Source organism: Monopterus albus, unplaced genomic scaffold (assembly GCF_001952655.1).
Source record: "Monopterus albus unplaced genomic scaffold, M_albus_1.0 scaffold345.1, whole genome shotgun sequence".
NCBI classification, from domain to species: Eukaryota; Metazoa; Chordata; class Actinopteri; order Synbranchiformes; family Synbranchidae; genus Monopterus; species Monopterus albus.
This window is the reverse complement of record NW_018128225.1, coordinates 83,883-90,968: the sequence shown is the minus strand read 5'-3', so window position 1 is coordinate 90,968 and position 7,086 is coordinate 83,883.

The window sequence follows — 7,086 nt, the reverse complement described above, 5'->3', positions numbered from 1 at the left end:
CACACACAAGGAGACACTGTGTGAAAGTGTGTGACAGAGACAGTGAAGCACACTCAGACACAGTACATGTTATATGCACACACCTGACTGTACTGTAGTGGACCAGCTGAACATTAAAACACTGTTTAAAAACTATAACTCTAAATTAATATTTGAATCAGTTACACCTGAAAAAGTCAACATGCAAATCTACTTTCTGTAAAGTAACAAATCAGCAGTTTGATACCATTTTCACTGTAATGAAAGGGAATGAAAACATGCACTTAGGGGTGAAGGGGTGGAAGATCATTTTTCATTAATGGATTGAAGTGATTTTCATCCATTAAAGTGCATATTTTCTCAGAGTATGTACCTAATAATGAGTATGTTAAGACTTTAGGTTATACTGATTAAGTGTGAACAGCAGTGAGTGAATGATCTGCCCAGAGAAACCTGAACTCAGTAAGTTGAACAACCTCCACACGACATCTCACCATAGACCCAGAACAGAGTTAGTTAGCCAGAGTAGACTCTGGGTAATGAAGTTGGTAGAATTCTCCAATGACTTCCTGGTTTAGTGTGAATATGTGTGGTGTGTGTGAGAAATGGGCTGTTTAAAAAAAAAATCAACAAAATAGAATTTTGGCAACTAGAAACTAGTTAGATTTTTTTTGCTATTTATAAAAACACTGCCTAGAAGTGACATTTTTTTCTGAGCAACCCAGATATTATGAAGTGTTTATTTCATGCTGACCAAAATTAAGAGCAGAAGAAAAGTTAACTTCAGCCTCCTGGTTGTAATTCAGACTTGGAAGTCAGTGGGAGTTACTGACAGCAAGCTTCCATTTGATGAGAAGAACCACAGAAGTATCAATAAACCTGTATTATTAATAATAATAACATTCAACTAAGCTAATTTAAAAAGAGCTACAGTTTGTTCATACCTGGTTTCAATTGTTAATGAATTGTTCAGATTTAACATGATTGTAGCAGCTAATTTGCTTTACTGTGTATTACTGTGTAAATCACTTTAATGCTGCAACGGGTAAAGGTGGAGCTAATTTGTCAAATTTTTCATGGATAGAATTTGACTTACTTTACCTACTGCTGGGTAGCTTATGAATTTCTCACCAGGAATCAATAAAGTCTTATGATTATAGTGTATGTTAAATTCTGAAAAGAGTAAAAAGTACAATGTAGTAAAGCTGAAGTATGAAGTAGCAGAAAATGAAAATATTCAAGTGAAGTTCAGATACCTCAAAACTGTACTTGAATACAGTACTCGCAAAAATGTACTTAGTTACTTTCTATCACTGGTACGAAAAGACAAAGATATTCTCTGTGCTTTTGAACTCTCAACAAATCCTATGTGCTTCCCATGATGCTAACAAGCACTGTGTGTGTATCCCAAGCCTGTTAGATCTAATTATACAGTTATAGAGCTCCATTTTTGTCCATAAACTATAAAAACCAGTGAGCCACATAAACTCATCACAATTAGTGCCTAAAAGGGTGAAGAAGGGTATGTTTGGACATAGCAAGTATGTGGAAGTGGTACTCCAGAGAAAAGCTGAATTTAGCACAGAAGGTTTCTACATTGTAAGAACATCAATAGGAAAATCCTTTCATTGTTAATCTAGCAAAACTCCTACAGGCCTAGTCTGCAGATTTTTTTTTTTTTTTTGGAAGTGGAACAAGAAGAATTTGCGAGTAAGCATTCCTGTTTTCTATCAAGGTTCATTGTTATGGGCAGGAAAGTGAGTTTTGAAGTCCAGAAAGCTCAGGAGCTGACACAGTCGTTGAGTTATTGGTTATGATAACAGCCCATGCTGTGCGGGCGAACTAGAGCGCATTTGTTTCTGTTTTTAACCGAATGATGTAGAGCTAAAGCATTTGCCAAGTTCCTATACTTATACAACACTGCAGAGCTGTAGATGCTGCAGAATGATGTCTGTTTCTGGAGATTGGTAGAACAGACAATTTCTCTGATTCCTCTTATATTCCTACACAAGTGAAACCCTTATTGTTGTAATCAACAATCCGATTGGAAGTGTTTAAGGATCATTCCAATATGTGGTGTTAGACTGTAATCAAACCCAGCAGATGATGGGCTCTAAACTCCAGACGCAAGGGGAATATGGGTGTGTTCAATGATGTTTTGCAACTTTGATGGCCACAGATGCAGCACACTTTTGTGCATAGCCAGATGTTACTGAGTGCATTTTGTAGTGGGGCAGAATACATTATTACAGGGAGAAATCCATGGTGAGCAGGAGGAGTAGGGGCTTTAGTTCTGTCCAATCAAACCAGCTCCTCTCATCCCCTTTAAAAAGCAGGATGAAAACCTGACTGACTGATGTCACTGATGTCAGGACAAGGAAATATATGAAAGATTCTTTCCCTGTATCTTCTTCTCCTACCTGTTATGTACTGCATACCTAGACTGAGAGTGACAAAACTATTTATGTAAAAGTACTGCACATAAATATTCACTCAGCAGTTTGCTATTATCACTGACCAGCATTTCTGCATGGAAGATAGAAAGTCTCTGGTTCTGTAACCAGCAGCAGTTATATAGTGTCATTTACTCACAGCTGCATCCAGTGTGTGAAATCCACAGGGGTCTCACATGTAACCTTATAAACGTTTAACTGCTTTTAAAATAATACAGTAAAATCATATTGTAATCACTGTGTTCATGGTGAAACTGATTGTGGTCCACCAGTACGCACAGCCAGTGGATGTGGCGCCCACTTTATCTCCACCTACAGCTGCTTTCAAGGCTGATCAAACCATCATAAGATGGAGAAACAGACACAACGTCCTCGCGGTAGGAACAAAGGTTTGTCTGTGTGAAACTCTTTCATTTGAAGAAACTGTAACGTAACAGTGACAACAGCCACAGTGACGTCAGACTGACTTTACTGCTGTGTAACAGGATTAATGGAGATGTCTGCAGGGTGGTTGTTGTTCATCTTGGTTCACAAGCTACTTTCATGTGTTATGTTGTTTTTAACGTGGATATGGATTCCCAAACATCGGTTACAGATCACCTCTGGCTGCATCCTGTAAAGTCAGATGCTGCGTCCTGACGTGCACCAACACAGTTTGACCACATTCATATCTACAGCCACATACTGAGGACGAGTTTATTTATCTTATTTAAAATGAATTTTCATGATACACAATAAATGATTCAGAGTGAATTCCAGTAGATCAGTTGTAGATTTAAGGGTTAATTTTAAGTTGGCCATTAAAATACTCTCCTGCTTCCCAGCCTCGGCGCTTGTCAGGAAAATTGCACATGCACCTGCAACAGCGATAAGAGGTGGTCTGAGCAGGTGTTATCGTCAAAATGAGCACCAGAACTGTGCTGTGCTGCCTGATCAGCATGCACACAGCTTCAACTGCACCTCTCCTCCCACCCCAGTGTAAACACATTCATTAATGGAAGGAAAATACCAAACACACTAATGCACAAAAAACAAACAAACACACAACAGATATGCACTTGAGAACTGGGAATGAGGTAGTGTAGAAATTTGTGCAGGCAGAAAATCGGAGGCCACACTCTTCCAATTTATCATATCATTGGTTTAGTAACAGTTTTTCTCAGAGTCAACAGGTAATGGCTTATTAACACATCTAAATTTGATCTGATTGGTTTAAAGCAATTGCATTTTTAGTAACAGAATGTTTTGCATTTATTCAATTAGAAAATAAATTCCACATTTTATATATGACTGCAGTGCAATAAATTAGGATGCAAAGTTGTATCTTCAATTTGAACTTGTACTTATATCTGCAATTTTCTTATTAAATAAAACCTTTTTATTTAATTTGATTTTAGGATGAAATGCTCTAGGTGCATTGATACTTAGAATTTGTTTTGAATTTACTGTCAGTAAAGTGCCAAAACATGTTTATATTAATAAATGAATTTATCCATAAATTAATTAACAACTGAAAAATGTGGAATTGTGTTGTTTTTAGTATAATTCTAAGGATAATAAAATTAAAAAATGACCTTGGTATAACAAAATCTAAGTAAAGTATAATGAACTAAATATTGTAAATGTAAAATGGCCTCAAGATGATCCAGAATATAAATGCAAAAGCTGACAGTAATCATAAACTGCCAACAACGATCAGGTCCTGTTCTGCCATCACTAGTGTCAACCATGCTGATAAGTATGTGGCTTTTGTTGTTATTAAACTGACCTTGAAAACTAAAATCCCTGTCTCATCCTACAGCTCCATCTCATCCATAGGGACTTTGTAAGTTCAACCTGCAAAGTGAGTGATAGATAAAATATTGAATATGTACCTGCTGCCCTCAGGTGCTAGACAGGTGGCATTACAGACAATGAGTGGATCTGCTCCCTCAAATTTAACATACATTTTTGTTTGTTTGTTTTATTTGAATAGGAGGTCTTGACTGCAAGGTGATTTTGTTGCATCACACAGAGACTGACCACTGACCACTGGACACAGCTGGTAGTGTTGATATTATATTCTGATGGAATAAGCTTGGGACCAGATAAAAGGCACCTTTTATCCTTAGTTTAATATCTCAGTGGGTTACTGTAAAGGGTTACTCCACTGCTTTCACATATACAGTATGTCCATTTATTCACCATAAGGACCATAATGTCACCATAATGTCTTCTTTGCCACCACCACCTAACTGCTCCCACTGACAACTATTTAGACAATTTACATGAAGAGGTCACTAGGTTCTAAAGGAAAGGGAGTCATACACAAATTAAATCATCTATATTACTGAGGGGGGAAATAACACAGCATGCTATTTAAAATGTTGCTGTTGGTCATATCTGTCATGTCAATCCGCAGAAGAAACCCTTAAATAGTATTTCAGCACTGTGTGTTGGGAGTGTCCTGGCATTGCACGGCTTTGAAAACATCCACTTTCTTCTGAGTGCCATCTATGCAACATAGAAACATTTTATGCAGCCCACAACCAAGCTTTCTCCTTCCCCATCGGGTAATTTTTTATTGTTTATTTACTATGCTTCTTATCTCTATCTATACACTTGTAGTTGCATCATGAGAAACAGACTTATGGAAGCACAATTCTTAATTCTTTTTTAAAGCTTTGACCCTGTTTTGATACTATTTCCCCCTTTTGGTACATTAGCTTTCTTTAATTACAAATCACATCTATACCCTTGTACAGCATGGCTTTAAATGCAGGTCATTCTCTCCTGTGGCAGCTGGTAACAGTTCCTCTGGTGACCAGCAGGGGGCTCTGTATTGACGTGAAAGAAATGAACTCGCCTACTGAGACCCTGGTAGTGATTTAAACAACATGATGCATTTTGATACATCATTTCAAGCAATGTTGCCCATTGATCTGAGTAAACACCACAACAGACTGAGGCCTGTATGGTTTTCATTTACATTTGTTCTTTTGTATTTGTCGTATCCTTACAGTTTACAGTATAGCAGACTAACTCTCCTTCTGTTTACTACAAGATTTGGACCCTTGAGAATAGAAACAAAGGACAACAAATCTTACCAAAGCATGAAGTCCTGCAATTCCAAGGTTATTTTTACATGCTGTACATCGGAAAGTATCATTTATTTACGATGACATATCAAAATGACGGAAGACTTTTTCAGAATAATTTTCCATTTTCCTTCTTTTAGTATTCTATCACCAATCCTTCAAATGTGATTCAAGATGAATACATGATGACACAATTTTACAACAAAGTTAGAACAGATTTGGTAATTTTACATTCAAGATTTCTGTATTTATGTTTTTTTTTCTTTTGTTTTTATTTGTATTGCTGTAATGTGGATGTGACTCAGTCAGATAAATATGTACTTGGTGCACATATCCATGTCTCAGTCAGGATGTCATAGCATTTGAATCAATATCATGACAGTTGTGTGGTTGTTTAGTTATATTGTCAGGCCAGTTCTGAAACCAGGGATTTAGGAGCTTTAAGGGAAAATATAATTTCAGCATCAACTCTAGTTACAGGACTGGTTCAAAAGAATACTTTTACAGTGCTGCCCTGGCACTGCAGTTTGACATACTTCTTTGCTGCTTGCATCTAATATACTGACACCACAACCAAATACTACAATTACTGCCTTTACTGTACATGTTTCATTTCTATAATAATAATTTCTGACAAATTAATAGATGGATAGACACAGTAGGAAGACAAGGAGGAAGATACCGATGGGGAAAGAGAATGGGGGGTAGAAGGCTCTGTAACAGAAAACCTTTTTAGAGAAATTTAAAAAAACACATAAATAAATACATACATGCATAAATTATTCAACTTTTCCATGACTTACGTATATGGGCTAAATGTCCTCAAAAGTATATAAAAGGAACATTCTCTGTAGTGAGTGTGAGAAGAACCTGCTTTATTGTTAGTATAAGCCCTCCAACCTAAACAACCCATAGGGTCATTTGTCCCTTCCCTCTCATGTTACCCATAGGGGCATCTCATTAAATAGAACTGCTACGGTAGTGGGTGGAATTCCAAAACTTCTAGCAACATTAACAACAAGGCACGTCTCACTACCAAGCTAACACCTAAACCTATATTCCCCTATCACACCCAGCCTGATGGAGGAAGAACCAGCAGACTTCTGGGAGGCTGGAAGGGAAGGAATGGAGACTGCAGAATATGTGGTAGTGGATGAGTGGGATGCAGAACTGGATTTCAGTGAGAAAGAGAACAACAGCAAGAGGAGTTGGAAAAAGGAGAAGAATAATTAAAGAGCTGTAGCTAAAATGCATAAAGTAGACAGTTAACATGTTTAGTAAGTAAGGATAATCATAAGATGATTTAAGTGTATTTTGTTTACATGAGTAGTATTTAGATGTGTAAAGTTAAAATAATAAATGATTGTATAGAAAAATTAATGAAAGCAATTTTACATGAAGAATGAAATGTGTAAGTGACTAAAAGAGAAATGGATAATGCTGAATCACAGTGGGAGGACGTCAATTATTGGCAGTGTACTGAACCTTGATGGTAAAAGACAAGCAATGGCTCTGAAAAACAAGGCTGTGCATGCCAAAGAAGGTAACAGTTGAAAACAGTAGCATCTGGTTGGCTG